Source organism: Bos javanicus, chromosome X, assembly GCF_032452875.1.
Source record: "Bos javanicus breed banteng chromosome X, ARS-OSU_banteng_1.0, whole genome shotgun sequence".
Taxonomy (NCBI): domain Eukaryota; kingdom Metazoa; phylum Chordata; class Mammalia; order Artiodactyla; family Bovidae; genus Bos; species Bos javanicus.
Window position 1 is genome coordinate 117,148,284 of NC_083897.1, and position 26,614 is coordinate 117,174,897.

At 37.6% G+C, this 26,614-nt stretch overlaps 1 protein-coding gene across 1 annotated transcript in view; it reads right to left on the reverse strand.

Moving 5' to 3' along the window:
* The window catches only part of IL1RAPL1 (interleukin 1 receptor accessory protein like 1), a 702,885-nt gene that overhangs the window by 408,663 nt on the left and 267,608 nt on the right, over positions 1-26,614 (reverse strand). The window lies entirely within an intron of this gene.

The following is a 26,614-nucleotide window of genomic DNA, read 5'->3' on the forward strand; positions in this document are numbered from 1 at the left end:
CACTGACTCGATGGACGTGAGTCTGAGTGAACTCCGGGAGTTGGTGATGCACAGGGAGGCCTGGCGTGCTGCAATTCATGGGGTCGCAAAGAGCGGGACACGAGTGAGCAACTGAACTGAACTGAAAGTTCTCAAAAGAATATAAAGCTCACTGTTCCTGAAAAAGTGTCTGCGTACACAACTGGTATACTCTTAATCCTGAGTTTATAACATTTTTCACACATGGCTCTCTTTTATTTGATTTAATTTTACTTATAATCATATGAATCTGTTGTTCTGTTGTTGTTCAGGTACTCAGTCATGTCCGACTGTTTACGACCCCATGGACCCCAACACACCAGACTTCCCTGTCCTTCACCATCATTGTATATTAGATGAATAATATAATAATGAATAAATTACTCTTGATCTTAAAAATAAGTTTAATAGGTCAGAACAGATAGATATATTTTATTAACAGCTCAACATATAATCACTTAGTGCTTATTATGAACCACACAACAGACTTCCTTTAGTAATCTGACACATTACGTTGGAATTAGGGGTGATTTCATTCCCTTTTCATAAGCATTTGTATGAAAATATTGACAACCCTCATGTAGCCAGGTGCTGGTTTTCTGCACTACTTTTTCCTCACAAGTCCCTTTGAAAATGCCACAGCTCTCCTGCCTTCTATTAACAGGGAAGATACTTGCCAAAAAGAACTTCAAATGAAAGAAAATCTTAGTACCCTGTATACAAACAGAGTATCTGTATACTAACTTAAATGTCTAGCTCTTCTTCTTTGGTAATGAAAGTAACATTACATGTCATTTTACATTTTTTCCTGTCAGTCTGCTTTAGAATCAAAGACTGCCAATTTCTGTATACTGGCATGAACTACATCAATTTTATCAAATAATTGACATACTATAGTCAGTTGACTTATTTTGAACTTTTCATAAAGTTGCATCAAGAATAAACTTTCAGAAGTAGAATACAAGTTTTTTTTACTTGGATTCTAAAGGAAAAATACTGGAAATCAGATGGACTCAAACAGAAGCTTTATCTTTTTTGAGAGAAGAGGAAAGGAAAAAAAAAAAACAAAAAACCTGCATTGCTACTTAAATCCATTCTGGTCACTTGGCTTCACTTTTCTTCTTGCTTTTGAAGCCTCCCACCCTTCAGGTGAATTTATGGGCAAAACATGGTCTCAGTTCTTCAATGCCAGAAGATATTACCTTCTTAATAATAGTTTAGCTAGGCATAGAGTTTGAGGCTGACATATCTTAACCCTGGTGCTTTCATGAAATCCCTCTATTGTTTTCTGGCATCAATTCTTGCTGTGACAAGTTTGCTGTTGTTCTAACTGTCTTTCCTTTAGTTTCTAGTAGGTAGTCTGCCTTTGGTTCCTGGCAGCTAATAAGATGTTCTCATTAAACTTGATGTTTCTAGATATGGATTTGGTCCTATTGGACATTTGATGTGCACACGTAAATAGCGGACTCCTGTACTTTTCAGTTCTGGAAAATTCTCCGACATTACCATTTCAAATATTGCTCCTCTGCCACTTTCTTATTCATTTCCTATAAAATAGGAATATAAAACAATAAAATAATGTTGAAAGTTCACAAGCTATGTTCCTTGTCTCCTAATTATTCCCTTATGTGTCTATTTTGAATCTCTTTGTCTCCTTATTCTGCTTTTGGTATAAATTCCTCTGCTCACTAATTTTCATATTGACTCTGTACTTTCTAAAATTAATGTTAAGCTTTAAAAAAAAAAAATTTCTTCTGGTAAAATTACCCTGAAAATATGTTTATACATTTCAAAAGCACATAAAAATAAATAAAAATAAGAGGCACCTATAATGCCAGCTGACAGATTTAATCACTTTTGCAATTTAATAATTAACATCTCTTACCCTCATTTGTGTGCTTTAAAAACTAATATGAAAATAGGTATATTTTTAACCAAAATAGATCACACATAAAGCTCAAGTTCTCTTCAATCACCACTTCCATTGCTGATCCATTCTTCCACTATACTGATGTAAATACTATTAAAACTTTGGTTTATAACTTTCAAGTAATTTTTAAAACTCACACATATATATGAACATATATGAATACGTACCCATGTAAATTCAGTAATATATTTTACATTCCCCCATATGCTGAAACAGATAAATTTAGAGAATTTCATTTAATTTCATTATATGTTTTGCCACATCATGTTTATTTACTCCTCTTTTGTTAGCTTTTGCCTATTTTTGTCATCAATTTTTCTCTATTATAAAGATCAATGAAAAAAAAACAATATTGTGCATGTCTTTTGATACACGTGCATGCGTATCTCTCTAGGGGAAACACCAAAAGGTCAAATTTGAGGGTGATAAGGTTTTAGATTTACTCAATATAAAAGTGTACCTGTGCCATCAACCTTAAAAATGACTATTCAAAATTTTAAGTCTCTTCAGTAGAACATGGTACAGTACATGTATGTTGTTTAATTGATATTTTCATGATTACTAATGAAGCTGAGAAAACCTCGGTGCTTATTGGTTTCTTTATCTGCTTAAGTATTTTTACTATGTTGAATTAGGTTATTTCCTGTTAAGTAGGAAATATTTGCATATTCAAAATAGTGATCCTGTTCTATATATTGTACAAAATTTCTCCAATAATAAAATTTAGTTTATTCACTAAGTTCATTCTTTTAGGTGTTTTTAGGGCCTCTTATTGTTTTCTTAATAGGGCCTCTTATTGTTTTCTTAATAATTCTTCTTTTTGAATAACTGCTATCCATTTATATCTTAGGCAATCTGAATATAATTATTTTAGTATTTACCCATTATTTTATTTCCATATGAAGTAACTGTATAACTTGAGTGTCAATTCACTGTCTGTTTTCTTTTTAAGCTTTTAATTTGTTGTCATTTTGGATAAAGTTATTATTATTTTACAAAATATGATCAAGTATCTTTTTTAGTCATATTACTGCCATTGTTTCTTTAAGAAATAAAAAGAGGAATGCAGGAAGGTAAGAGGAAACAGAGGAGAGGAGGTGACATGACAGAGGCAGAGAGTTGGTGAAAAACATATGATTGTGCTATGCTACTACTTTGAACATGAAAGCATGGGTCAAGCCCCTAAGAAATGCAGGTGGTTTCTAGAAACTGGAAAAGGCAAGGAAACAGATTGTCGCCTGAAGCCTCCAGAAGGGATGCAGCCTTACTGGTACCTTGATCTAGCCCAGTGAGACCCATGTTAGATTTCTGACCTACAAAATACGAGATAATATATCTGTGTTGTTTTAAGCCACTAAGTTTGTAATAATTTATTACAGCAATAATAGGAAACATAGCTTGCTCCACTGTAGCCTCCTAAGAGTTAGACTCTGCCAGTAGGAAGATCTCATCAATCAGCTTCCATCCCACTCACCAGTCTGCACAGTGAGCTCAGCCCTAGTTGCATCTTTCACAAGGGGCACGGTTAGTTCCATAGACCAAAAGGATATAAATTCCAGGACATCACTTCTTACTTCCAGGTTTTGATCCCAGCACACTATGCCCTTAGATCTGCCTGCCAAACTGTGCATATTTTGTTTCTGCCTTTTGTGTTTGGTCTAGAGAGGTTTACTTTGTTGGTATATGTCTTTTATCTGTTTTTATATTTTATTCATTATTACTATTAGAAAAATAATGATAATATTTTACTGACTTGTTGGTGAAGACAGTTTTGTAAAGTAATGCCAGAGACTGCCCTACTATTCTAATAGCAAACAAAGAATACATTTATAATTTCTAGCCATTTCCTCTCTTGCTCTATTTGTCCCCTCTCATTTCTGTTTCTCCCTTTCACACACTCAAACTTTCAAAAGTTTTCCCCTCCTCTTAGACTTTGGGATAAGGAAAACACACAGAACTTGCAGAAGTGGCAACATCTTGAACCAAATACTTTCCAGAGTATCTTGCCAATTCTGATTACTGTGGTCATTATTTCAGAGGGGGTCAAGATGCAGGAATGACCATAAAAGACAAAATTTTAAAGGAGGAATTCGAGCCACATGGCTCCCATCTCAAAAGTTTGCAAAAAAAAAAAAAAAAAGAAACTTTTTATAAAATGTAATACATATTTAAAACTATATCCAAGTGAAAAAACTTGTTTAGCAGAAAAGAGGCCCTCATTTCTTTTTCAGGCCAAGTGTTATAGGGAAATTGGACATGCAGAACAGAATTCTAAATCAAGTAGTTAGTATTACAATATCACTAATCCAGTACACTACAATCTGCATTACTGTAAGAATCCATGGATACCACTTTTCAACGGATTCATTTTGATATTTGGCAAAACTAATACAATTATGTAAAGTTTAAAAATAAAATCAATCAATGCAAAAAAAATAAAAAATAAAAAAAACTCTATGTACTATTCAAAAAAAAAAAATCTGGGAACAGGGTTGATAGGCTCTAATGTACCCCTTATATCCAGTATCACCTCTTGATATCTTCAAAGAAATAAATGATAATGATCAGTAATAAAATAAACCAATCAAAAGTACCTGAAAGCTCTCTACATTCTCATGTATTACCATTATATATTTTTTCAACTTAGTTAAAACAACAACAACAACACTCCCTTTAACAAGAAAAAATTTAAAAACAAAAGATTATGGTTGTCATCATAATCTTATGAAAGACTTTCCAATTTATGAGGGAATGTTTCTCAAGGTCCTACCCAAACTACATAATCAACTATAAAGAAACATGTCACCTAAAGTGACCTCTGGTTCTTTATTCTTAAAGCCATTTAAAGATTGAAGGCATTAGAAGAAGGGGTTGACAGAGGATGAGATGGTTAGATAGCCTGACCAACTCAGTGGACATGAAACTGAACAAACTGAGAGACAGTGAAGGACAGGAGACCCTGGCAGGCGGCAGTCCATGGGGTTGCAGAGTCAGACACAACTGAGTGACTGAACAACAGCAACAAAAAGACATTTAACTATTACTTGATTGATGGTATCAACAAGGAAATAACACGGACTACATATGTTTTTCACTTTTTGCTTTCAATTCTTCTTTCTCATTTAAATTCCACATATGTGAATTATCTTGGCCAAAACTACTTGAACAGGTCATACAAAGTCACCTGCTGGACTACAAATTCCCCCCCAGGAGAGCTGCATCGAGACTGTCATGGCAACAGCCTCATTCTGAGAGGCGCCTTTCAAATCTATGTTTCTTTGTATGTGCGTTCATTTTAGTTTAATCTATTTCAGAGTTGTTGTTCTTCTCTTACTAATAATTAAGATTCATAATTCTTATTGGATGACTGGTGTAACCCCAGCATCTTGCACTCGGCCTGGCACAAAAGAGGAGTTTGATTTATATGCATTAAACGAGCAAATGAAAGCTTCTTACCCAAACTGTGGTCACTGCAATTTGACTCCAGATGGGTATTTGCCAAAGGCCATCACATCTGGTCTTGCATAATAGCCCAGTTCAAGATGGATAACCTGTCCTGAATAGTGATTAACTGACCAAGGAAAGATGCAAAGATGGGCTCAATAAAGGACAGAAATGGTATGGACCTAACAGAAGCAGGAGATATTAAGAAGAGGTGGCAAGAATACATGGAAGAACTGTACAAAAAAGATCCTCATGACCCAGATAATCACGATGGTGTGATCACTCACCTAGGGCCAGACATCCTGGAATGTGAAGTCAAGTGGGCCTTAGGAAGCATCACTACGAACAAAGCTAGTGGAGGTGATGGAATTCCAGTTGAGCTATTTCAAATCCTGAAAGATGACGCTGTGAAAGGGCTGCACTCAATATGCCAGCAAATTTGGAAAACTCAGCAGTGGCCACAGGACTGGAAAAGGTTAGTTTTCATTCCAATCCCAAAGAAAGGCAATGCCAAGGAATGCTCAAACTACTGCACAATTGCACTCATCTCACATGCTAGTGAAGTAATGCTCAAAATTCTCCAAGCCAGGCTTCAACACTATGTCAACCGTGAATTTCCAGATGTTCAAGCTGGATTTAGAAAAGGCAGGGGAACCAGAGATCAAATTGCCAATATCCACTGGATCACTGAAAAAGCAAGAGAGTTCCAGAAAAATATCTACTGACTTTATTGACTATGCCAAGAGAAGGAAAAGGCAACCTGCTCCAGTGTTCTTGCCTGGAAAATTCCATGGACAGAGGAGCCCATGGGGTCACAAAGAGTTGGGCACAGACCATGGTAGCTCTATTTTTAGTTTTTTAAGTTACCTCTATACTGTTCTCTCAGAGAAGGCAATGGCAACCCACTCCAGTATTCTTGCCTGGAAAATCCCATGGACGGAGGAGCCTGATAGGCTGCAGTCCATGGGGTCGCTAAGTGTCAGACATGACTGAGCTGACTTCACTTTCACTTTTCACTTTAATGCATTGGAGAAGGAAATGGCAACCCACTCCAGTATTCTTGCCTGGAGAATCCCAGGGACAGAGGAGCCTAGTGGGCTGCCATCTATGGAGTCGCACAGAGTCAGACACGACCGAAGCGGCTTAGCAGCAACAGCACACTATGCCAAAGCCTTTGACTATGTGGATCACAATAAACCATGGAACATTCTGAAAGAGATGGAATACCAGACCACTGGACCTGCCTTTTGAGAAATCTGTATGCAGGTCAGGAAACAACAGTTAGAACTGGACATGGAACAACAGACTGGTTCCAAATAGGAAAAGGAGTACGTCAAGGCTGTATATTGTCACCCTGCTTATTTAACATATATGCAGAGTACATCATGAGAAACACTGGGCTGGAGGAAGCACAAGCTGGAATCAAGATTGCCAGGAGAAGTATCAATGACCTCAGATATGCAGATGACACCACCCTTATGGCAGAAAGTGAAGAACTAAAGAGCTTCTTGATGAAAGTGAAAGAGGAGAGTGAAAAAGTTGGCTTAAAGCTCAACATTCAGAAAACTAAGATCATGGCATCCAGTCTCATCACTTAATGGCAGATAGATGGGGAAACAGTGGAAACAGTGGCAGCCTTTATTTTGGGGGTTCCAAAACCACTGCAGATGGTGGCTGCATCCATGAAATTAAAAGACACTTACTCCTTGCAAGGAAAGTTATGACCAACCTAGACAGCATATTAAAAAGCAGAGACATCACTTTGCCAACAAAGGCTATGGTTTTTCCAGTAGCCATGTATGGATTTGAGAGTTGGACTATAAAGCTGAGTGCCAAAGAATTGATGCTTTTAACTGTGGTGTTGGAGAAAACTCTTGAGAGTCCCTTGGACTGCAAAGAGATCCAACCAGTCAGTCCATCCTAAAGGAGATCAGTCCTGAATGTTCACTGGAAGGACTGATGTTGAAGCTGAAACTCCAATAGTTTGGCCACCTGATGTAAAGAGCTGACTCATTTAAAAAGACTCTGATCCTGGAAAAGATTGAAGGCAGGAGGAGAAGGGGATGACAGAGGATGAGATGGTTGGATGGCATCACTGACTCGATGGACGTGAGTTTGAGTGAACTCCAGGAGTCAGTGATGGACAGGGAGGCCTGGCGTGCTGCAGTCCATGGGGTCGCAAAGAGTCGGACATGACTGAGCAACTGAACTGAACTTAACTGAACTGACCAAGGAAATCATCTCTCTCGGAGAGCTTGAAATGAGGCAAATAGAAGGGCTAGCAAATAGCTGAGGGGCAGAAAATGCATGCTATACCCAGTCAGTAAGCTGAAGCCACAAGCCTCACAAGCAAGTAGTGAAGTAGAGAGGAAAGAAGAGAAAACTAAGTCAGCGGTGGCACCGGTACTAGAAGGAGAGCAAGTGGGCTGAGTTTACTAGAAACATAAATAACAAGGCATTCTGCCCCCTAAGAAGAGATGATGTGACAGCTCCAGTTTTACCATACATGCACTCACGCTACTTTCTAGAGTCTCACCAGGATGTTGCTGAAATGACTGCCTGTCACCTTCAGGTTCCCACAGGTCTTTAAAGCCAACCACGATCAATCCAAGTGTGGCTGTGCTTCCTTGGAACTCCAAAGAGCCCAAAATATCTCATTGAATACACAACCCTGCCCTAGTTTTTTTTTTTTTTTTCCCCTTTCATTTTAAGTTCACAAAAGGTTGGATCCAATTACTTATTTGACTCTAAAGCCAAGGACTTAATTTTTTTTGTTTGTTTTTGCAGGTCTTTCTCGAGTCAGGTTCTGAGTCTTTTAATAGCATCTTCCTCAATTTCTTTTTTTTTTTTTTTTTGCTATTAAGAGTGATAGAAGACGGTTTGCCTATTATACATTTCAACTTTTTGACATCAGTGCATTTCTCTTTACTCAATCTAGTAAGCTTTTGTGATCATCGTGCTTATTTGCTACTTTCACTGCCCCGAGGTCTTGAAATATCCTTTCATCGTCACTTACTCTTAAAATCACAAAGTGGAAATCAACACTTACTGGTCAGCTGAATCACTTTGAAGGTGCGATCAGTAAGTTCTAGGACACTGACTTTTCCACTGGGCCCAAAAGATATAATACCTTTTCCTCACAGTTTAAATGAATCAGCTCACATCAGTTTAAAATAGACTCTTGATTAGATAAAGATTAATTTTTTTAAAGAAAAGTTGAATATTTAAGAGAGGTCAAGACCTTTCTATATACTGAATGAGTATAATTGTCTATAGCAGTAAAGAAACTCTTCTCCAAGGTAAAAGAAAAGACAAAACAAAAAATATATTATGATTTATAAAAACTGAGGTATATGAGTATTTGATTTCAGCCTCCCTTTTTTGCTCCTAGGACTTTAGCATTAGATACAGCATTGCCAGTTTCACTACTTTGACTATATCAACAATGTCAGCACTACAGGCAAGTAAGCTGATGACTGAAAATAAGGTAGTCAGTTTGAATTTAAGAGTTGTGTGCAAAGTGATGAAAATAAGGAGTTAAGCTTGGAGCTGTACTTCTTCCTGCTCAGAGATCTCAAAAACAAAAAAAAAGTTTCATTTAACAGGAACTTTCAGAAGTCAGCATTTAATGATAATCTCTAAGTTATATTTGAAAAAATAATGCTGTGTGATGGATATGTTAACTGCAGTGACCAGCACTAGAACCTTACAATCTGAAAAATTGGAAATGAGTGTCTTAAACTTCTTACCAGCTGCTGCCTAAAATCTGACTTGTAGATTACTAAGAAGATAGGAACTATTTTTGGAAAACTAGGTATAAGATCTCTGAGGAGCTCTTTATTAACATAAATTTTAAAAAATCTTTGAATAACAGCTTTAATTTAACTCTGTTATTGAAAGTCTAGTGGGACCAAAATTAACTTATTCAGAATTGAAAGAACTTGAATGACCCAAATATAAAGGTCCATGTAGGTTCTTATTTAGAAAGCACCTCTGTAATATATGAAACTATATATACATATGTATATATGTAACATATAAAATTATACTATTTTGGATTTATATAAGTAGTTCTGTATTTCCAAAAATGTTTATCATGAGGTCATATTTCTAAAGTTTTATGAAAAATATAAATAAAATTTTAAAAATAAGGTTATTTACTTCTGCCTGGTAACCGAGCACATCCTGATGGGTACACCATTTCACCCATCATGTGGTGCACTGTTGATGGGATGGTCATGTTCTGCCTGTCTATTCCATCTTTCCAAACGTATCAACTCCTTTACCTTTGCCACTCCCAATAAGAATGCCTTTCCATCTGTTTTTCTGATTGCCATTAACTATCAAAATGAGATTCATAGAGTAACACAAACTTTGGGAGGTTTGGTGATAGAAAGAATCTTGGGGGGAAGGGAAACAATATCCACAAGGAGTAAGCACTTTAACTCTCTAATACCCAAATCAGCAATATGAACAGGTGCAAACACGCTCTGCCAACACGTAAACATAAATATTCATGGATGAGTAATTACTCTCTTGAAACTCACCTTTTGGTCTTTTATTATCTAAATTTGCATCCCAAAAATGCTTATATGGGGCTTCCCTGGTGGCTCAGAGGGTAAAGCGGCTGCCTGCAATGCAGGAGACCCGGGTTTGATCCCTGAGTCAGGAAGATCCCCTGGAGAAGGAAATGGCAACCCACTCCAGTACTCTTGCCTGGAAAATCCCATGGACAGAGAAGCCTGGTAGACTACAGTCCATGGGATGGCAAAGAGTTGGACACGACTGAGTGACTTCACTTCACTAATGCTTATATATTAATAATGACCTAATTCTTGACAATTCACCATGATCATGATTTTATTTTGCCCTTCTTTCCAAGTTTATCACTTTCTGCTTCAAATGAGAGACCTGCTAAGCATCTCCAAATGCCCATCATTTTTGTGTCTCTCCTTCCTGCCAGAAAGGTCATTCTATGATTTTCTTAGGAGTCTGGCATCCAATGAATAATCTATGACTTTCTTTAATCAAATCCTTCTTTCAAAAAGAAAAGAAAAGAAATGAAAAAAACCAAAAACTCATAGGTACCTTTTACCCTGGGATATTTTCCCAGAAGTAGCTGCACTGTAAACCATGCCTTTAAAGAAGGTGAAAGCTCCCTTACTTTCTTCAACACACTGCTCATTGGTTGTCATTTGGTTGGTTTTCTGATAAAAGAAACATCTTTCCAAAGATCTAAAAAGAAGTTAGACAGCCAGCAACTTACTTGCTACCAACTTAGTTTGTATGAAGAAGGCTCCCCTAATGCAAAGCACATCCCTTTTGGATTTTCCATGAGTATTTTCCACTTTGAGGAAAATTACTATCTATGTATTTAAAAGAAAGGGCTGAAAAAATAAATAGTTTTCCTTAGAATGATTATGAATTACTTGGTAATCTAGGGTCAGTGGTATAAAAAGCTTAAGCTTTCTTCAGACCAAAAGAACCTGAATTAGGAGTTGGATTTAGGTATCTGTCTGTATTAATTAAAAGCTTCTCAACAATTCTGATGCACAAACTGAATTGAAAAGCACTACTTTAAGTGACACCATGTTTACTTCCTTGTAAAAATACATATTTTTAAAATGAAGTCAGCCCTTTTTCTAAAGCAAGTATACCTTTCATCAAGTAGTTTCCACACCACACACTCAAACCACAATATACTTTCAGCTTTGATATTAAAATATGATTCTTAAGAGTTCATCAGATGCAATTAACACATAATTAAATGCACAAGTACTGTTTTTTGGTTTTGTTTTTAGCCAACAGTTACTGCATAGAGATAAAGAGAAAACCATCTATGCCTTTCAGTCTGTCCCATATTACTACACAGAATGAAGGTGGAAGATAATGTCCGAGGAAGTACCAGGTTAGGAGAAGCCATGGTTGAGGCAGAAGGTGAACAAATCATGGAAATAAATACAGACACTGGGTTCTGCTACTTCTTTCTAGAAAAGCAAGGTTTTTGATTGAAGGGCGGAAGGCACTGGGCTTATTTACCTTGATTATACAGTACACACTGCTACAGATGTCAGCGTGGCCAAGTTACTTCCCCAACACACATACACGTACACTCTTCATTCTTCTTAAATAGTTATTCTTTAAGGAAAACTGAAATGTGACACACATATGGGCCATCCAATTACTTATTGAATAACCCCACCAAATACCAATTATGTGCCAGGCTTAATGCCAGAGCTTCGAGGAATGCAGAAATAACTCATTATAAAGCTGATCTCAATATCTTATCATGACATTGAAGGCTCTGAAAAAGACACATATGCACCCAGGTAACTTAAAGGGTTAGAAAGACTATACTGAAGCTTGGAAACATCTGAGCTATCACAGAAGGGATGGCCAGCCATCTTTCCAAGACTTCGGGAGAGTGTGACAAGGATGTCACTGGGCATGTACAAGGATGGAGGCAAAACCTAAGAAACTTTTCTGCTCATTTTTTGTTTTTCAAAATTTGGGCTGAAGGGAGCTAATTCTTTGGCTTGAAATGGTGTACCAGTGAGGTGCCAGAAGCCTTAGGTTCAGGGTGCTTCAAACTTGTACACAGTTTGTAGCTACTTACGAAATGATTCCCTCACAACATTTACCCCTCATTTAGAACTGCTCATAGAGCACTACAGGTCAAATACATATGGCAGTGAAAACTGTGGAATGATGCTACAACACTGAGAGCACATTTGTAAATGCAGGCATATGGTTATAATGGCATTATTTTTAATCCAAATGCTATATAACATGCTTCATTTAGGATTTGGTTCATGCCTGGCATGAATCAATGGGAAAAGCTATTTGTGAATTATCCAAGTGTAACAGGTGGTCTGGCAACTCATTTTAGGGAGTTTCTCAGTCTCACTGCCACCAGGGGGGTGACCTCTGGGTGGACTTTCAAGGCCACCTGGATTTCCTAACATCTGTAGCAAAGGGTTATTTCAACTGGTATTTTAGAAAGCATTCAAAATTGCTGTTTGAGAGGAGAGGAGGAAAAAAAACACTATGGAAAACAATGGACAGATTCAGTGAACAGTTAAACAAGGAATGTGTATGTGTGGTTGTATACATAAGTATACACATGGTATGCTCTCAGTGACCTCAGTTTTATAGTAAAAAGAGAATTCTAATGTACATGATTGATTTTTGAGGCAGCCTTTGAAAAAAGCCCAAGGTACTACACCACTGTGCATCATATATGTGCAGTGGTCCCTACCCTTTCTGGCACCAGGGCCTGGTTTCGTGGAAGACAAGTTTTCTACAGACTGGGGGTGGGGGTGGTTTTGGGATGATGATTCAAGCACATCATATTTATTATGCACTTTTTTGGTATTATTATTACATTAGCAACACCTCAGATCATTAAGCATTAGATCCCAGAGGTTGGGGACTCCTGTTGGAGGGACAAAGCGAATATAAGGCTATAAACTGTGGCCTTGAGGACACTTACACAAATCCTAGGGTAGAACTTAAAACTGTAAAAGGAGTGAGTGAGTAGACAGCCACCATCTGAGAGGGTATATTGAATATATTACAGTATGACCTCTCTTGTGGGTTATTAAGGCACTGGCTAGATAATCTTTCTAATGAAGACCTTAGAAGGCTGTTTACTTGACTAAATAAACAGGTTCGGTCCCCACAGAAATCAGCTAAAGAGGTGTCAGCATTGGCATCATATGAAGAATGTTGAGGGGGCAGACCACTGAACTCTCTCAAATCAAAGACCCTTCATTTGTATATAAATCATGTATTATAATTTTGAACCCTTTCACCCCCAAGTTTACAAGAGGAAATGACACATTTTTTTTGGTGACAGAGGCACTTGGATAACTGATCTTTTGTTCTCTACTCTGAATTAGGGGATTCCCAGGTGGCGCCAGTGGTAAAGAATCCACCTGCCAATGTAGGAGACACAAGAAACATGGGTTCAGTCCCTGGGTTGGGAAGATCCCCTGTAGGAGGAAATGGCAACCCACTCCAGTATTTGCCTGCAAAATCCAATGAGCAGAGGAGCCTGGTGGGCTACTGTTCATGAGGTCACAAAGAGTCAGACACCAGTGAGCACTCACACATGCTGAATTAGATGGCCAATTTGTGGTCCAGGCTCTGCTGTCTGATGATCTTTTTTCACCTTTACTACATCCCACTGGACTAATTAGTAGTTTAAAAGGCCACCCAAGAGCTTCAACATGTGAAGAGTTTAGAAGTTACACTTCCATCTTTACAAGTCAAAGCTGAACTCAGTTCAGTTCAGTTTAGTCACTCAGTCATGTCTGACTCTTTGCAATCGCATGGGCTGCAGCACGCCAGGTTTCCCTGTCCATCACCAACTCTTGCAGCTTGCTCAAACTCATGTCCATCAATGCCATCCAACCATCTCATTCCCTGTTGTTCCCTTCTCCTCCACCCTTCAATCTTTCCCAGCATCAGGGTCTTCTATATTGAGTCAGTTCTTCAAATCAGGTGGCCAAAGTATTGGAGTTTCAGTTTAGCATCAGTCCTTCCAGTGAATATTCAGGACTGATTTCCTTTAGGATGGACTGGTTTGATCTTCTTGCAATCCAATGGACTCTCAAGAGTCTTCTCCAACACCACAGTTCAAAACCATCAATTCTTCGGCGCTCAGCTTCTTTATGGTCCAACTCTCACATCCACACACGACTACTGGAAAAACCATAGCTTTGACTACACAGACGTTGGTCGGCAAAGTAATGTCTCTGCTTTTTAATATGCTGTATAGGTTGGTCACAGCTTTTCTTCCAAGGAGAAAGTGTCTTTGAAACAAACTGAACAAACTGAAAATCAATGATTTTTCTTAGATCCATGAAGAAATGACATCCCAAAGCAAACTTCCACCCTGAAATCTGGAGAGAGAGGCAAGACCAGAGCATCATAGCTGAGAACTGATAAAGCTGCTGGAGCAGCTAATACTTAAATGGTCTTATCAAAGGGTAATTTTGAGAACCCCTGGAAGCTGAATGGCAACAGCTTACTGAAAAGCAGACATCACTTTGCCTACAAAGGTCAGCAAACATTAGAGGCAGGCCAGCTCCTAGTCATATTAACATAAATCCTCACACTGAAAGACCAGTTACCTCAATTCTTTTGACCCAAAGCAAAAACATACTGCTTTCAATAAAAAGTCTGTCATGCTAAAAGACAAGACACAATAGTCTGAAGAGACAAAACAAACATCAGAACCAAACTTAAATATGACACATGTTGAAAGAACTAGAGAGGGAATATACAATAACTATGATTAATATGTTAAGGGTTCTAATGGAAAAAGTAGACAACATTCAATGACATATGAGTAATATAAGCAGAGAGGCAGAAACTGCAAGAAAGAATTTAAAGGAAATGTTAGAAATCAAAACCACTGTAACAGAAATGAAGAATGTCTTTGATGGACTCATCAGTAGACTTGACACAACCAAGGAAAATCAACTGACTCTGTCAAGAGAAACTTTTCAAATTAAAATGGAAGGAGGAAAAAAATTTTTTTAAGTGAATGAACTTAGTATACCAGAATTTAAAGTTTAAAATAGTTTGCTAATGATTTAATTATACAATAAGTACAGATTCAAACATCTAAAAGCACTACTGAATATCAGTGGAAAGAGAATCCTTACAAGAAATTAATAAATACTAGCCAGTAAAGCAAATATTTTCTACTTTATAAAATGAGTGAAACTGTTACATGACAATGTGAATGTACTTAATGCCACAAAACTGTACACTTAAAATGGTTAAAATGGTAAACTTTATGTTATTTATATTTAACCATGGTATTAATAAAAAAAAGTTAATTTAATTTTTAAAACTGAGTGAAACCATGTACACCACCCAGATTCCCCCTCAGTCAGTCTCTCCTATCAGGAAGCTTCCATAAACCTCTTATCCTTATCCATCAAAGCTAGACAGAATGAAACCTGCAATCATAGAAAACCAATCATCAGAAAACTGATCACATGGACCACAGACTTGTCTAACTAATAAAACTATGAGCCATGCCATGTAGGGCCACCCAAGACGGATGGGTCATGGTGGAGAATTCTGACAAAACGTGGTCCACTGGAAAAGGCAAACCAGTTCAGTATTCTTGCCTTGAGAACCCCATGAACAGCATGAAAAGACAAAAAGTTACAACACTGAAAGATGAACTCTGGGAGATGGTGATGGACAGGGAAGCCTGGAGTGCTGCAGTCCATGGGGTGGCAAAGAGTCGGACACAACCGAGCAACTGAACTAAATGTACACCACAGCTATTCATAGATGTCCCATTTAGTGTAATCATCACCAGAACTACACACTCAGATATAATAAAAGATAATGTGTATCCCTGGAAAAATAAATTAAAATAAATGTGAAATTGGAGAAACAAGGTAAGGCCAGTGAAATTAATACATCCAGGGATTAAGAGACATTTACATCAGTTCTTATAGATCCCTTCCATAGACTGATTTATAAAAGTAAATTTATTGAGATGCTATTATACACTAGTCATGTTCTCAATAGATCAGCATTTGACATTCAGAAAAAAAACTCTTTCAAATTGCATTCTATATTTTTGGAGAGGTTTTTTTTTTTTTTTTTTATAACAATTTCTTCATTACCTTTCATACACAGTCCATGCTGCTGCTGCTAAGTCGCTTCAGTCGTGTCCGACTCTGTATGACCCCACAGATGGCCTCCTACCAGGCTCCTCTGTCCCTGGGATTCTCCAGGCAAGAACACTGGAGTGGGTTGCCATTTCCTTCTCCAATGCATGAAAGTGAAAAGTGAAAGTGAAGTCGCTCAGTCCTGTCCGACTCTTAGTGACCCCATGGACTGCAGCCCACCAGCCTCCTCCATCCATGGGATTTTCCAGCCAAGAGGACTGGAGTTGGGTGCCATTGCCTTCTCTGACACAGTCCATAGCATTTAACAAATATATCTCAAATGTGCCCACTTATCTTTTTCTCCTTTTCTAACTTCCGAATCTAAATGATCATCATTTTTTGCCTGGATTGTTGAAATGGCTTCCACTCAATATAGACCTACTTCAACCAATTCTACACTTCCATGCCAGAGAACTTTTAATGGTATTATTCAGTTAAGAGAAAAGAAAGTCTAGAGAATTAGCAAGTTATGAATTTTTCAAATAAAGCTTTGTGCCTATAAGTAAAAGTATTGAGAATAGGCTTTTCATTTTTAATAGGGCAGAGATCTAGGCGCTTCCCTGGTGGCTCAGTGGCGAGGAGTCCACCTGCCAATGCAGGAGACACAGGTTCAATCCCTGATCTGGGAAGATTCCACATGCTACGGAGGAACTAAGCCTGTGCACCTCAATTACTGAGCCTGTGCTCTAGAGACTGGGATCCACAACTACCAAGCCCATGTGCTGCAACCACGGAAACCGATGTGCTCTGGAGCCTGAACTGTACAAGAGAAGCCACCACAGTGAGAAGCCTGCACACCACAACTCGGGAGTAGCCCTCACTAGCTGCAACTGAAAAAACCCACACAGCAACACACACCCAGCGCAGCCAAAAATAAAAGTATTTTAAAAAATTGGGCAGAGATCTGGAATACATATACCATACTTGGATTGAGGAAAATTCTAAACATTAAATTTGAGACTTTTTTATGCACTAAAATGTATTGCACTAAAAGAGGTTGTAAAATAATAACTTTGTATGTTGAGAAGGATTTTATATGTTAAATTTGTTGTTACTGGTTTTAATTTTTAGACATCGATATATATTACCTAAAAAAGGTTGTGACAATATAGCTTGAAGTGAATGTCTTTAAGGTAGGAGAAATATCTGGAGGTGACAGAAGGAATGACCATATAACATATAATTCTGGAAATGATTCAAAGTCATTAGGCTTGGAAGTTTTAAAGACTTTTCTTTAGCTGAACAACAGAGTTGTAATGCTATTCACTTTATACAATCATCATTACAAAAGTTAAAACATAAAAAGAGCTTAAAAACTTTAAAGCACCTTCATCCAAATATATTTTAAATTCCCTAAAAAGCATTATTTCCACCTAGAAGGATACATGCATAACAAAAATGAGTTTTCCACTGTTACAGGAAAACTTTCCCATCGTCAAAACTTTTCTAATCAAAAAGAATATTCCCATTTCTCTATACAATATATACATAGGAAAACTTACAAATAAATAACTTATTGGTTTCACTTTCCTGCCGAGAATTCCAATAGATGATTTTCAGGGCTGTAAACGCCTATTCATTTTAAAAAAGTTCCATCTATGATGTGATTTATTGAAAATAAGAACTTAGAAATAACATTTTGGAAACCCCTTGAAGACTGAGGGCCACCAGTTTACTGCAAGCAATGTCCATAGGCTTTATTTCTCATTGGACTTCTTTGCCACCATATCTGCATAGTAATAATCTTTTCTATCCCTACTGAAATAAATCATCACAAAAGTTCAGCTACACAATTCATTCCAAGGAGTTTTATTTTATTTTCCTTAAAATAATATGAGTGGATTTATTTTGTATACAGGGGATTATTATCAAGAAATTTAATGGAGAAAATACAAGCATTAAAATCAATACATTTATTAAATGGGTACTAAATGACTGAACATTTCATGCTGATGAGTAGATTTCATATAAAAGCTTTTGTTTCACAATTTCTATTTATTTATTTTTCTTTTTGTCCCCCATGTGCTATGCTGTGCTGTGCTTAATCACTCAGTCGCATTTGGACTCTTTGAGACCCCTTGGACCGTAGCCCGCTAGGCTCCTCCATCCATGGAATTCTCCAGGCAAGAATACTTGAGTGGGTTGCCATGCTGTCCTCCAGGGGATCTTCCCAACTCAGGGATTGAACCCAGGTCTCCCACACTGTAGGTGACTCCTTTACCATCTGAGCTACCAGGAAAGCACTTTTTTTTAAATTTGGAGGATAATTGCTTTACAAATTTACAATTTGGTTTCTGCTGCACAACAAGTGAAAGGTTGTTGTTGAATTACGGGAATACACCAGGATTCTTGGCCCCTGGAGGAGAAGAATTCAATCCAGGGACAGAGACGAGGCTTGATCGCTCAGAGCTTTTGTGTAATAAAGTTTTATTAAAGTATAAAGGAGATAGAGAAAGCTTCTGACATAGGCATCAGAAGGGGGCAGAAAGAGTACCCGCTTGCTAGTGTTAACAATGAGGTTATATAATCCAAAGAATGTCTGGAGGTTGTAAAGACCTCATCAGACCTACTCCCATAATTTACATTTTAAGATAACACTGTCCTCAGGCAAGATACATCCTTGTAAAGACCAGGTCTACTCCCATAATTAACATTTTAAGATAACAGAAGGTTGAATCCAAAGACTGTCCTTAGGCAGGATACATTATTGCTATGTAATCCTAAGGAATGTGGAGAAAGAAAAAAAGTTTGTCCTTTCTTCCTCCTTGAGAATTCGAGACCCCTCTCTCCTTGGGGACCCCTAGACTCCCTATCAAGCTGCCTAGGAACTGACTCTCTCACAAGGTGAATTAACTATAAGTATATATATATATATTCCCTCCCTCTTGAGCCTTCCCCTCACCCCACTGCATCACACCCCTCTAGGTCTTCATAGAGCACCGAGCTGAGCTATACAGTGCTATACAGCACTGTGCTATACAGCAGCTTTCCACTAGCCATCTGTTTTACACATGGTAGTGTATATACGCGGAGAAGGCACTGGCACCCCACTCCAGTACTCTTGCCTGGAAAATCCCATGGACGGAGGAGCCTGATAGGCTGCAGTCCATGGGGTCACTAAGTGTCAGACATGACTGAGCGACTTCACTTTCACTTTTCACTTTCATGCATTGGAGAAGGAAATGGCAACCCACTCCAGTGTTCTTGCCTGGAGAATCCCAGGGACGGGGGAGCCTGGTGGGCTGCCGTCTATGGGGTCGCACATAGTCGGACACAACTGAAGCGACTTAGCAGCAGCAGCAGCAGTGTATGTATGTCAGTGCTACTCTCTCAATTGCAATTTCTATTTTTAAACAAAAATTTATATTAGTTTTGAAAATATTTACATAGTAACATATCATATTGGGACAGTCATAATGCATAAAACAAACATTAAGATATGGGTAAAATTTCATAGATATATTGGGTCAGGAAGATTCCTGGAGAAGAAAATGGCAACCTACTTCAGAATTCTTGCCTGGAAAATCCCATGGACAGAGGAGCCTGGTGGGCTACAGTCCATGGGGTCGCAAGAGTCAGACACGACTTAATGACTAAGTCAACAGATGAATTTCTAATCTAGTTCTTGAAATCACGCAGACACCTAAACTTAAACTCTACCTGGTTTTTATGTGCAAGTTTAAACCTGTGCAACTTCCATCTGCTCTCCAGACAAAGAGAAAAAGACAGCAGTGACAACCTGTCCAATGAGAAAAAAAAGCTAAAACCAAATCAGATTAGGAAAACTAGTTTTACAAACATTAAATGTCCCTTGTCAGCATAAACCTCAAAGCATCTTATGAGAAGTAAGACATGTAAAACTGCTCTCTTCATTTGCATAAGCCAGGAACAAGTTAGGGTTGAAGGTCAGGTGTTTTGTTTCAGATCTTATTTTCCAAAGTCACAACACTAATTAACTAACCATGTTGCTTGACTTGAAACGGAACAAGTGTATCTCTAGTATAGCCAAAGATCGTAAAAGGTAAAACAGAAAAAAATCTTTGTTAGAAAATGGAGAAGGAAATGAGCATGAATATGATTAATGATAATGTTCTATTTTTCAGAACATTTTGCAGCATTTATTTTGAAATTTTATTCAGAAGAATGTCACACATAATGACTGTGAATATGGAACTGATTTTGATTCTGTGTTTAAGAATAACTTGTCTATCACACCCTCTTTCTAGAGTTGAAAAAAAATATTTTCTACCAAATTACTGACCACAGTTCACAACAGTGATTATTATGGTTTCACATTATGTGTGCTTTGTTAGAGTCTTATTTAAGGAAATGATTCACTTTATGTTCTTTGTTGAAATGCAAATTATCCTTAAGATAGCAACGTAAGGGTGGTCTTAATAAAGAGAAGATAATGTTGAAGAATCTGTTTGGATTTACCAGTTAGATAATTAAAACCATAGATTTAAGAGGCAGGTTTACTAGGGGATCTTTTAAGGTACTATGAAACACTAAACTCTTTTATTCTATGTAATAAAAATGCTGGCTTTGAATATTATTTTTAAATTTCGACTGGAATGAGAAATATTACTGGATACTTTGACTTTGCACAGTCATTTTTCAAAATGTTTTTCATAGAACATTTAGTTCATGAGATATTATTAGATGTTAGGTGAAAAAAAGTAGCCTGTAATCTTATGCACTTAAAAAAATAATGCATATTTAATTTTTTAAGGACCGCCACACTATTTTCCATAGGGGCTGCACCATTTTACCTACTAACAGTGTCCAAGTGTTGCAATTTCTTCACATCCATACCAAAACCTGTTCTTTTATTTTTCTAATAACAGCCATCCTAAAAGGTGTGAAGTGAGATCCCACTGCGGTTGGTTCTGATTTGCATTTCCCTAATGACTTGTGATTTTTCAGATATCTGTTGGCCATTGGTATGGCTTCTTTGGAGAAATGTATATTCAGGCCCTATTTTTAATCAGGCAGTTATTGTTATTACTGAGCTGTATGAGTTTCTAACATATTTTGGATATTAAACTCTTGTCAGATGTTTTACAAAAATTTATTGCCATTCCATAGGTTGCTTTTTATTCTGTTTTTTCCTTTGCCATGTAGAAACTTTTTACTTTGAGGTAGTCCCACTCGTCTACTTTTGTTTTAGTTGCTCATCCTTTCGGTGTCATGACCAAGAAATTATTTCCAAGACCAAAGTCATAAGGGTTTTTCCTTGTGTTTTTCTTCTAGGAGTTTTATAGTTTCAGGTCTTATATTAATCTTTTTTGAGTTGGTTTTTGTGTATAGTATAAGGGTCCAATTTCATTCCCTTGCATGTGGATATCCAAGTTTCCCCACACATTTGCGGTAAAAAACAACAACAACAATAACAACAACAACTATGCTTTTCCCATTGTGTATTCTTGGAACTCCTGTCAAAGATTAGGTGACCAAATGTGCTTGAGCTTATCTGTGGATCCTCTATTCTCTTCCTTTGGTCTATACATCTGTGTGACAAATGGATGAACGCGGAGGACACAAGGTAAGCCAACTAAGCCAGTCACAGGACACATACTGCATTGCTCCACTTATATAAGCTACCTAAAATAGTCAAACTCATAGGAACAGATAGTAAAATGGTAGCGGCCAGGGACTGAAGAGGGAGGGAAGTAAGGAGTGTCTGTTCAATGATAATAAAGTTTCAGTTATTCACAATGAATAAATTCTAGAGATCTGTTATACAACATAGTGCTTTTATAGTTAACAATACTATATTATGCACTTAAAATTTTGTTAAGAGGGTCAATCTTACATTAAATGTTTTTGCCATAGTAAGAAAGAAAGAAGGAAGGAAGAGAAAAGAAAAAAAAAAGATTAAAATGACTCTTCCGTCTAATAAAGGCTATGATTTTTCCAGTGGTCAAGTATGGATGTGAGAGTTGGACTATAAAGAAAGCTGAGCACTGAAGAATTGATGCTTTTGAACTGTGGTGTTGCAGAAGACTCTTGAGAGTCCCCTGGACTGCAAGGAGATCCAACCAGTCCATCCTAAACGAGATCAGTCCTGGGTGTTCACTGCAAGGACTGATGTTGAAGCTGAAACTCCAATACTTTGGCCACCTGATGTGAAGAGCTGACTCATTTGAAACACCCTGATGCTGGGAAAGATTGAGGGCAGGAGGAGAAGGGGATGACAGACGATGAGATGGTTGGATGGCATCACCATCTCAATGGAGATGAGTATGGGTAGGCTCCGGGAGTTGGTGATGGACAGGGAGGCCAGGTGTGCTGCAGTCCATGGGGTCACAAAGAGTCGGACATGACTGAACTGAACTGAACTGAAAGCTTTTAATATTCAAATCCACATGGTTCAACTAAGGCATCATAGGGGTGGAGGAAAACTTTATGCAGTATTTAACTAACTTTTTACACCATAGCAGTAGTCAGGGATTTCCATAGACAGAACCGAAAGGATATATTAATACACATAAAAGAAGAGATTCATTATAAGAATTAACTCCAATAGTTTTGGAGCCCTAGATGTCCTAAGATTTGTGGTCTGCAAGCTGGATGACCAGGAAATCTGGTGGTTAGTATAAGTCCAAAGGCCTGAAAACTGGGAAACCAAAGATATAGATCTGAATCTGAGGAGCTGAGAATCAGGGTTTGATGATATAAGTCTGGATCTAAGTCTAAAAGTCTGAGAACCAGAAGCATTGATATCCAAGGGCAAGAGAAGAAGAAGGTCTCAGCTCAAGCATTGCCTTTGTTCTATTCAGGCCCTCAGTGGACTGGATGATGCTCAGTCACATCAGTCTACACATCTGACCTTTCTTCCTCAGTCTACAGACTCAAATGCTAATCTGTTCCAGAGATACTCTCACAGACTCACCCAGAATTAATGTTCTACCAGCTATCTATGCAACCCTTAGCCCAGTCAAGGTGACATATGAAATTTACCATCACAGCCACAGAACCTTTTTCTTTCCAAGGATATATCACAGTTAATGCTTAGTTAATGCTGCTGAAGATGAAAGGAAAAAAACATATTTTTCTTTAAAAAGACCAAAGAAGTAATTTCTCTACAATAATGGTTAATAGCTTAAAGAAAATATTTCTCAAGAGTTTGAGTGCAGATCTAGTGTGTCCCATAGCTTTTCCGTGATTCTAGAATTACAGATTGAGGATCATTTGAAAAATTGTTATCCTCTTTTATGTTACTGATTGCCAAGGAAGTCATTAGTATGTCTTAAAAATAGATGGTCTTTCTTTCTATGAGACACTTTAATAGTACGACTGTGAACATCACAGAGCCAAGGCACTAAATATCAATAACTATGAATTTTAAAATTAAGGAACCAGAGAGCTAAAGTTTAAGTTATAAAAGCACTCGCCCACCAAAATCTCTTGACATGTTAGAGCTGCACAGACAGAATTATTTGTAATAATTTTTAATTTAAGAGGCAGTTATAGAGTATTAAATGGGTTCTATTCACATTTAGTAGTCTTAGTTACCAGTGGTTTTCAATTTTTGAAAGAGAAGAGAGCAAATGATGACTTTTCAGTTTTTTAGTGTCAGGCACTACTGAGTTGTCAGCCAAAAATATTGCATATTGTGTGTTTAAAGCCCAAAGCCAACAAAACACCATTCTTCCATTTCAATGTCACTGAAATAAATGAAGGCAATCATATGAGGTGGAAATTCTATGCCTATTTGGAGAGGTAAGTAATCCCCTCTGTCAGACCTGAAGCTAGACAGATGATATAAAATCAGCAAAAAGTGTAAGTTAAGGTACTGCCCTTAAGCTCAGTTTCCAGAAGCAAGGACGGGTGGGAATACGGGAGAAGAGGTCTCAGATATATGAAACAGAAAATGTTCATTTTTTTATTTTAAGTATTTCTGATAGCTAGTGAATATAATATACTTTCAGTTACTCTGAAGGTTAGAAGAGGCTGCCTGATAAAACAATGAATGACATGTGGTGGTCAGAATGGACTGATCAGTTCCAGAGAGTGGGAATATTGACAGGAGGGACTTCAGGAATATTCTGTACAAATTTTGAAACAGAATAAGAGTCCATGGCATGGATGCCTAAGTAGAAACAATCGATGGCATTTATAAAGATAGATATATGATTTTTTTCTTGCATAGAATGCAGTATTATAAGCTTAAAGTGGAGACATGCTATTTCTCTTTTCTAGAAATATTTATTGTCAAAGTCAAGCTCATTTGATGCCTGAGCTCCTTTGACTCAGGCCACATAGGTGCTGAGAGTTGATACTGCAGACAGAATGGGGAAGATGATGCTCCATTTACAACTACCTTTTAGAATTCCTAACAAAATCCAGTATAAGGAATAGGCTGGTTGGTCAAGCAATAAAAACTGGTGTTGATATCCAGAAGGTGAAAACACAAAGTTAAATGTTATTGATCTAATATACAGGGCTTCTCAACAAGCACTACTAACATTTGGTAAAGGACAATTTGTTGTCGGGACTTATCTTGTATGTTGTAGGCCATTGTAGCAATCCTGGCCCCTACCCACTAGATGCCAGGAGTTGTGATAACCAAAAATCTCCAGACAAAATATTGCCAAATATTCCTTAGGGAGCAAAACCATCCTTGGTTCAGAAAATGTTAGAAAATTCTAGTGGGGAGAGTAAAAGGAAGTACTCAAAATATAGAAAAATATTGAGTTCATAGTGCTACGAACATTAAAATGGAGACATTTTATAGCATTGTCATGTACTTCTTATCCAAGAGAAACCAGTGGCCCACCAAAAACAGCTACAAGAATGTCCACAGCAACTTCATTTGTAATTATGAAAAACAAGCAACTACCTAAATGCTCAACACTAAAAAAAACAAACAAACAAAAAAAAAACTGGAATATATTCACTCAATGGAATAATATTAAAAACAGGGAAAAAAATAAAAAAAAATAAAAAAAACCAGGGAATCATGAACTATTTAGCATATAGAAACATGGATGGATTTCACACATACAATGTTATGTGAAAGAAAGCAGAATCAAAAGAGCAATGTGTGATTCCATTTATATGAGGTTCAAAATATATGCAATGCCAGAAGTAACATGTGGTTACTTTGACAGGGAAGAGTGGTTTGGGATTTGGAGGAACATGACTGAGACCTCTAGGGAACTGAAAATGTTCTAAGTCTTTAGATGGGTGATGAATACACGGATGTGTATATGCGCACAAATTCAACGGTATACATTGGGTTGGCCTAAAAGTTCGTTCGGATGTTACAGCAAAACCCAAATGAACTTTTTGGCCAACCCAATACATTTAAGATTTGTGCTCTTTATACCAGGGCTTCCATGGTGGCTCAGATGGTAAAGAATCTGCCTGCAATGTGGGGGTTTCAGCTTCTATCTCTGGGTCAGGAAGATCCTCTGGAGAAGGGAATAGCAACCCACCCAGTATTCTTGCCTGGAGAATTTCATGGACAGAGGAGCCTGGTAGGCTGGTTCTTTGTACCAAATAAGTTATTAGTCAATAAAAAGTAAGTAATAACTAAAAATCTATATACTTTAGGCAGTGAATGAATAAGAAAAAAGACTCAGGAAAACACAGCATGTTATTATCATTTTTATATTATTACAACCATTTTTGACCTGTTTTAGATAGATATTAATAAATAAAGAGTATTAGTTTGTGAGGGCTGCCAAATAAAGTACAGATATTTTCCTGACTTATGGTGGGGATACATCCTGATAAACCCCTCATAAACTGAAAATATGGTAAGTCACAAATGCATTTAATATACCAAACCTACTGAACATGATAGCTGAGCCTAGCCTACTTTCAAGGTGCTCTGAACACTTTCAGTAGCCTACATTTGGGCAAAATCATCTAACACAAAGCCTATGTCATGGAATTTTTGAGTGACCATGCTAAAGATAAAAAATAGAATCATTGTCTCAGGAGAGAACATTTGTATCAGGCAGTGGACCCTTGTGGTCACATAGCTGATTGAGAACCGTGCTTGCTGATGCTGCCCAGCTACACAAGAGGGGGTCATGCTGCCTATCACTAGTCCAGGAAAAGATCACAATTCCAAATTCAAAGTCCAGTTTCTATTGAATGTGTATTGCTTATTCTGAAGTTAAAAAATTCTAAGTCAAACCATTGTAAGTTGGGAACTATGTGTACCCCAGACAATTTTGGAAGCTAGACACATAAGATCAAGGTGTCAGCAGCCTTGGTTTCTTCTGAGGCCCCTCTCCTTGGCTGCCAGTTGGTTGCCTCCTCCATGGGATTTTACATGGACTTCTCTCTGTGTGAGAGCCCCTGGTGTCTCTCTCTGTGTTTTAATCATCTCTTCTTGTACGGATATCAGTCAGATTGGCTTAGAGCCCACACTAATGATCTCATTTTAACTTATTGATAATTATCTATTGAAAGGCCTTATGTCCAAATACAGCCACATTCTGTGGTACTAGTGTTTAGGGCTTCAACATGTGGTTTTGGAAGAGGGGGAAAACAATTTAGT